Raw genomic sequence first — 6,668 nt, 5'->3', positions numbered from 1 at the left:
CCTTGACCGGGGATTAAAGAACCTGCAACCTTGGTGTTTTGAGACAGTGCTCTAACCAACTGAGCTAACCAGCCAGGGCCAACATTTTTGTTGTTGCTGTTAATGAAGGAGGCTGTGCCTGTCTGCAGGCTATAGATAGAAACCCATAGATGTGGAGGTTATAAATGCAAATGAGAAGGACTAATCAGTAAAACAAGGGGTTCGAGGGTAGGGGGCCCAGAGTACAGGAGGGAGGGAAGCTGTGCTATGGAGGCAGAGGTACCCGCCAACCCCCGTGGCCACAGGGACCATGGGCACTGGGTCCGAAGGAAGGGACAGGCTTTGAGTGTGGCTGGCGCGGGAGCAAAGACTGGGCAAGGAAAGGAAAAGAAAAAGGGGGAAGTTGATGCCTTTGGGGTTGAAACACAGTGCCCTGACTCACCCAAGCTTCCACTAATAAAGAGAAACACAGCCGTTGCCTCAGCACCCCCAAGAGGAGGGCTAAGGGGAGTCCGGGAGACCACCAGCCCAGGCAGAACCTGCTCAACCTCCTCTGGCCAATGTCTCCCCTGGGAAGCTCTCACTCCTGTGGAGACCCCCTCCTCCATCCTGCCAAAGTGCGTCTATCCATCAGCCAGAAGGGTGGAGGAACTGAATGTCCTGAAATGTCTCAGCCTCTGCCACTAGGGGGTGCTGGCTCTGACTACCTATGTGAGTGCTCACTAAGATATCCATTTCTGCTGGAGGAGGCACTGGCCCCAAGAGGAGGGCATGCGCTGGGGAAGGAAAGATTGTGCAGAGGGCGAAGCAAGGCCACTCGGTCAGTGATGTCACAGTGGTGGCCCCAGAACATCTAAGTAGAATGGCAAAGGGTGGCAATTATGTTGGAAAGAGAAGTGGGCCAGGGGACACACAGTTTTTACTCAGATGAACTGTTTCTTAGATGGCCTGGTGAGAACTTAGAAGTGCATGGAGTGTCTGAAGCCCACCACAAGGCTTCCTTTCAGTGCCACCCTGGAGAAAATAATTTCAGAACCCGCGGGTCTGGCTCAAGAGAGTCATGCTGGCAGGGCAGGGGTTAATGACCCTGGTCTGCCCTTCTACAAGGCCAGAATGTTCCACTCCAGAATGAGGCAAGCAGCTTGGGAAAAAACTGCCCATCACCCGATGAATCATATACCACATTGAACGGAGCATTCTCAGAGCCTGAGATCAAGGCCCAGGCAGGAGGGGGGAGGGGTGGAAGAGGCAGGTTGATAAGAGAAAAGCCTCAGTTCTCTCTGTCCGAGTAAAAGGGAGGGTGACCCTGATGGCCGGGGTTCGGGTGATGAGGTGCTTGGGACTCCCTGGAATAAAAAGCTAAGGGGAAGGCTTGGTTTGTTCTTCCCATGTCCAGATGGGGAAGAGGTCACTGCTACATGAGGCCAAGTGCCAGGGTCTCAAGGAACCCAGGCTTGTGTCCCATGTATGTGTGCACGGCTCCTCCTACCCCTCTTCCATCTCCTGCTCCAGTCCTGATCTGGTCCCATGGTCACCCCCACCCTTTCCAGTGAGGTCAGGCAGATGTTGGTCACTGCTCTTGCTCTGTCCTGGTCGGTGTGCCCAACCCGAGCTGCTATGACAGCTGGTTGCTCCTTCTCTGAATACTGTCCTTTAGCCACTTGAGAATCAAATTCCCCAGGGGGTTGTACACCCTCCCTGGGGTACAAAGGGCTGTTCTATCCCACCTGCCTAAAATAGGAGCCAATTCTGTGATACAGTTCACACTCTGAGCTCCTGCAGAACCAGGCAGAGGACTCTATGTGAAAGCACTTCCACACCCTTGCTGAACTTCCCTTCGCTGTCCTCTCCTGCCCCTTCACTCGTGCTCTCCTGAGAGAACTCCTTCAATAAGCCCCTTAAATCAGAATCCCCATGCCAGGCTCTGTGTTAGGAACCCCAAGCCCACAAAAACCTTTGTTACTCATAACCAGCATCATCCAGACCCCTTGTCAGCCAAACCCATAGTCTTTCAAACTTTGACTTTACCAAATACATAATACCTTATAATAAATCCCTTTCTGTTTGAACTGAGTATTGTAGATTCTGTGGTCTGCAGCGAAGAACCCTGACCAATACAATGATTCACACAAGAAACCATTGCTAGCTAACCCTTAAGGGAGTCTGGCCTAGGAGTGGGGTTGTTCATCTGACCTGGTTAGGTCTGAAGGCAATGAAGACCCTATTAGTACCAGAGGATGAGACAGTGAGAACTATTTATTTATTTATTGGTTTTGTTTTTTTAATAACCTAATGAACACCCATGAGTCCGACACTCACTCTAACAGCTAAAATATCAGTAACTTAGGTCTATCCCTGTGCGCCTCTCTTGTCCAGGACGCCTGCATCCCCAAGAGGTCACCATTGCCTGAGGGGCTTTAACACATATTGTAGATGTCTAAGTATATTGTTTTGTTTTGTTTTTCTTCTTATCTTTGTTTTCCTTCTTTTCTTTCTTTCTTTCTTTCTTTCTTTCTTCCTCTCTTTTTTTTTTTTTTTTTTTTTGAGAGAGAGAGAGAACAGACAGACAAGGAGAGCATCAATTCATAGTTGCGGCACCTTAGTTGTTCATCAGTTGCTTCTCATATGTGCCTTGACTGGGAGGCTGGGGGGCTCCAGCCAAGCCATTGACATCTTGCTCAAGCCAGCGACCTTGGGCTCAAGCCAGCGACCAGGGGGTCATTTCAATTATTCCATGTTCAAGCCGATGACCTCATGCTCAAGCTGGCGACCTTGGGGTTTTGAACCTGGGACCTCAGTGTCCCAGGTCAATGGGCTATCCCCTGTGCCACCATCAGTCAGGCTTTTCTTTCGTTTTTTCAATTGAATTTATTGGAGGGACACTGGTTAGCATAATTATACAGGTTTCAGGTGCCCACATTTTTGTATATTTGTTTTAAATCTTTATGAATACAGTAGTCTTTTTTTTTTTAAGATTTTAAAGAGACAGAAGAGAGAGGGAGAGGGAATGAGAAATAGCAACTTACAGTTGCTTCACTGTAGTTTTTCATTGCTTGATTGCTTGTCGTATGTGCCTTGACCGGTCAAGCCAGGATTTCAAATTGGTGACATCAGTGTTCCAGGTTGACATTTTATCCACTGCACCACCACAGGTCAGGCTAAATACAGTAGTATTTATTTTTTTTTTTTGTATTTTTCTGAAGTTGGAAATGGGGAGATAGTCAGACTCTCGCATGCGCCCGACCAGGATCCACCCGGCATGCCCACCAGGGGGCGATGCTCTGCCCATCTGAGGCGTTGCTCTGTTGCAACCAGAGCCATTCTAGCACCTGAGGCAGAGCCATTCTCAGCGCCCGGGCCAACTTTTTTGCTCCAATGGAGCCTTGGCTGCAGGAGGGGAAGAGAGAGACAGAGAGGAAGGAGAGGGAGAGGGGTGGAGAAGCAGATGGGCACTTCTCCTGTGTGCCCTGGCCAGGAATCAAACCCGGGACTCCTGCACGCCAGGCTGACACTCTACTGCTGAGCCAACTGGCCAGGGCCTACAGTAGTCTTTTGAGACTTGCTTTTTCACTCACATTATGCTTAAGATTTATCCATGTTGTGGTATGTACAGGAATATCATTCATTTTTACTGCTGTGTGAATAATACAACACAATCTGTTCATTCTGTGGTCAATGGGCATTTGGAATTTGCTCTTACAAATAGTTCTATTGACGATATTCTTTTTTTTATTTATTATTATTATTTTTTACAGAGACAGAGAGTGAGTCAGAGAAAGGGATAGACAGGGACAGACAGACAGGAATGGAGAGAGATGAGAAGCATCAATCATTAGTTTTTCATTGCGCGTTGCAACACCTTAGTTGTTCATTGATTGCTTCCTCATATGTGCCTTGACCGCGGGCCTTCAGCAGACTGAGTAACCCCTTGCTGGAGCCAGCGACCTTGGGTTCAAGCTGGTGGGCTTTTCCTCAAACCAGATAAGCCCACACTCAAGCTGGCGACCTCGGGGTCTCGAACCCGAGTCCTCTGCATCCCAGTCCGACACTCTATCCACTGCGCCACCGCCTGGTCAGGCTATTGACGACATTCTTATCACATGTCTTCTGATGTATTTGGCAAAATGTTCTCTTGGGTATATATCTAAGAGTTGAATTTCTTGGTACATGATTGTTCAATAGCATAAGATAATGCCAAATTGTTTTTCAATGTAACCATTCAATTTACACAACCACTATTAATATATAAGAGATCCTATTGATCAAAATTCTACTCAGAAGGTTTTGCCATACTTAGTTTTTGCCAACTGAATGTATGTAAAATGATATCTTATTCTGGTCTTGATTTACATTTCCTGATTAGTAATAAAGTTAAACATTTTTCATCAATTTATTGACTATACATTTTCTTTTCTGAGAATGCCTTTTGTCAATTTTTACTTTTTTCTTTCATGAGAGAGAAAGAGACAGGAACAGAAACGGAGAGAGATGATAAGCATCAACCCATAGCTGAGTCACTTTACTTGCTCATTGATTGCTTTCCCATATGTGCCTTGACCAGGGGCCCCAGCTGAGCCAGTAACTCCTTGCTCAAGCCAGTGACCTTGGGCTTCAAGCCAGTGATCTTTGGGCTCAAGCCAGCAACCCCGTGGGATCTACACTGCTCACAAAAAACAGGGGATCAGGGAACGTGCAGATACTCCAGTACTTTCAGCCTTTTGTATAGTGCATTTTCACCAATGAAATAAAAGCTGGTTTGCATCTCATTTGCATAATCAAACAACTTTCTTTTACTTGTCATTTGCTTATCTGATGTTCCTGTTTAATAAAAAAAAAAAAAATCGTGCTCGCTTCGGCAGCACATATACTAAAATTGGAGCGATACAGAGAAGATTAGCATGGCCCCTGCTCAAGGATGACACGCAAATTCGTGAAGCGTTCCATATTTTAAAAAATAAATAAATAAATAAAAAATAAAAAATAAATTTAAAAAATCAAATGCTTCTTTTTCTTACGCTTAATCATTTTGAATATCCCCTAATTTTTGTGAGCAGTGTACATGATCCCACGCTTAAGCCAGAGACCCTGCGCTCACGCTGGCTAGCCTGTACTCCAGCCGGATACGTCCCAAGTTAACCCTCTATCCACTGCGCCACCACAGATCATGCAAACTTATGTCAGTTTTATTTTACTAAATTGCTTCTCCTTTCCTTATTGTTTTATAAGAATTATTTACATATATTAAATATTAATTCTTTGTTGGTTATATGAGTTACAAATATCTTCCCTTTGCTTGTGGCTTGAATTTTTATTTTCTGGGGTGTCTTTTAATAAAGAGAAGTAATACTGCTATTAAAGAGTATTTCGATTAATGTTATGAATACTGTTATACCAAACAATTCTCTAAAATTGGAATTATAAAATCTGATCCTTGTTATTCTGATTTGTATTATTTAAGTGGTTATGAAAAATATTTTGGCATTGATTTTTATATTTATTTTTTAAATACTTTATTATCTTTTCAGTTATATTTTTTAAGGCTTTACTTATTCATTCTAAAGAGAAGAGAAAGAGGGAGAGAGAAAAGTGGGGGGAGCAGGAAGCATCAACTCTTATATATGCCTTGGCCAGGCAAGCCCAGAGTTTTTAACCAGTGACCTCAGTGTTCCAGGTTGATGCTTTATCCACTGTGCCACCACAGGTCAGGCATTTTCAGTAACATTTGATGCACAATATTACATTAGTTTCAAGTGTAAAGCATAGTGATTAGATATTTATATAACTTACAAAGTGATCTCTCCAGTAAATCTAGTACCCATCTGACACCATACATAGTTATTACAATATTTTTTTACTGAATTCTCTATGCTGTATTTTTTTTTTTTTACAGGGACAGAGAGAGAGTCAGAGAGAGGGATAGAAAGGGACAGACAGACGGGAACGAAGAGAGATAATCATCAGTCATCAGTTTTTTGTTGCAAGACCTTAGTTGTTCACTGATTGCTTTCTCATATGTGCCTTGACTGCAGGCCTTCAGCAGACCGAGTAACCCCTTGCTGGAGCCAGCGACCTTGGGTCCAAACTAGTGAGCTTTTGCTCAAACCAGATGAGTGGCGCTCAAACTGGCAACCTCAGAGTCTCGAACCTGGGTTCTTTGCATCCCAGTCTGATGCTCTATCCACTGCGCCACCGCCTGGTCAGGCAGTATTTTTTTTTAATTAAGTGAGAGTCAGGGAGGCGAAGAGACAGACTCCTGAATTTGACCCGACCGGGATCTGCCCCAGCATCCCTGTCTGAGGCTGAAGCTTTCCCCTCTAGGGCTGCTACTCCATTGCTTGGCAACCGAGCTATTTTAGTGCCTGCAAGGCCATGGAGCCATCCTCAGCACCCAGGCCCAACTCACTCATTCAAGCCATGGCTGCAGGAGGGAAAGAGAGATAGAGGGAAAGAGGAGGGGTGGAGAAGCAGATAGTCACTTCTCCTATGTGCCCTGACCAGGAATTGAACCCGGACTTTCACATTCCCAGCCGATGCTCTGCTGCTGAGCCAACCAGCCAGGGCCCTCTTTGCTGTATTTTTTATCCCTATGACTGTTTTGTAACTACTAATTTGTACTTCTTAATTCTTTCACCCTTTTCACCCATCCCCTTTACCTCCTCCTGTCTGGTAACTGGTAACCATCTATTTGT

The 6,668-nt window shown here is 45.1% G+C and overlaps 1 non-coding gene across 1 annotated transcript; it reads left to right on the top strand.

Moving 5' to 3' along the window:
• Positions 1 to 4,822: 4,822 nt before the first annotated feature.
• On the top strand, positions 4,823 to 4,929 carry LOC136401889 (U6 spliceosomal RNA). Its single transcript, XR_010750814.1, has one exon. It is a non-coding gene; the product is annotated as a U6 spliceosomal RNA (small nuclear RNA).
• Positions 4,930 to 6,668: the final 1,739 nt, after the last annotated feature.

The sequence above is a fragment of the Saccopteryx leptura genome, chromosome 3 (assembly GCF_036850995.1).
Source record: "Saccopteryx leptura isolate mSacLep1 chromosome 3, mSacLep1_pri_phased_curated, whole genome shotgun sequence".
NCBI lineage: Eukaryota > Metazoa > Chordata > Mammalia > Chiroptera > Emballonuridae > Saccopteryx > Saccopteryx leptura.
The sequence above is the reverse complement of the archived record's forward strand: the minus strand, read 5'-3'. Positions and strand labels throughout refer to the sequence as shown.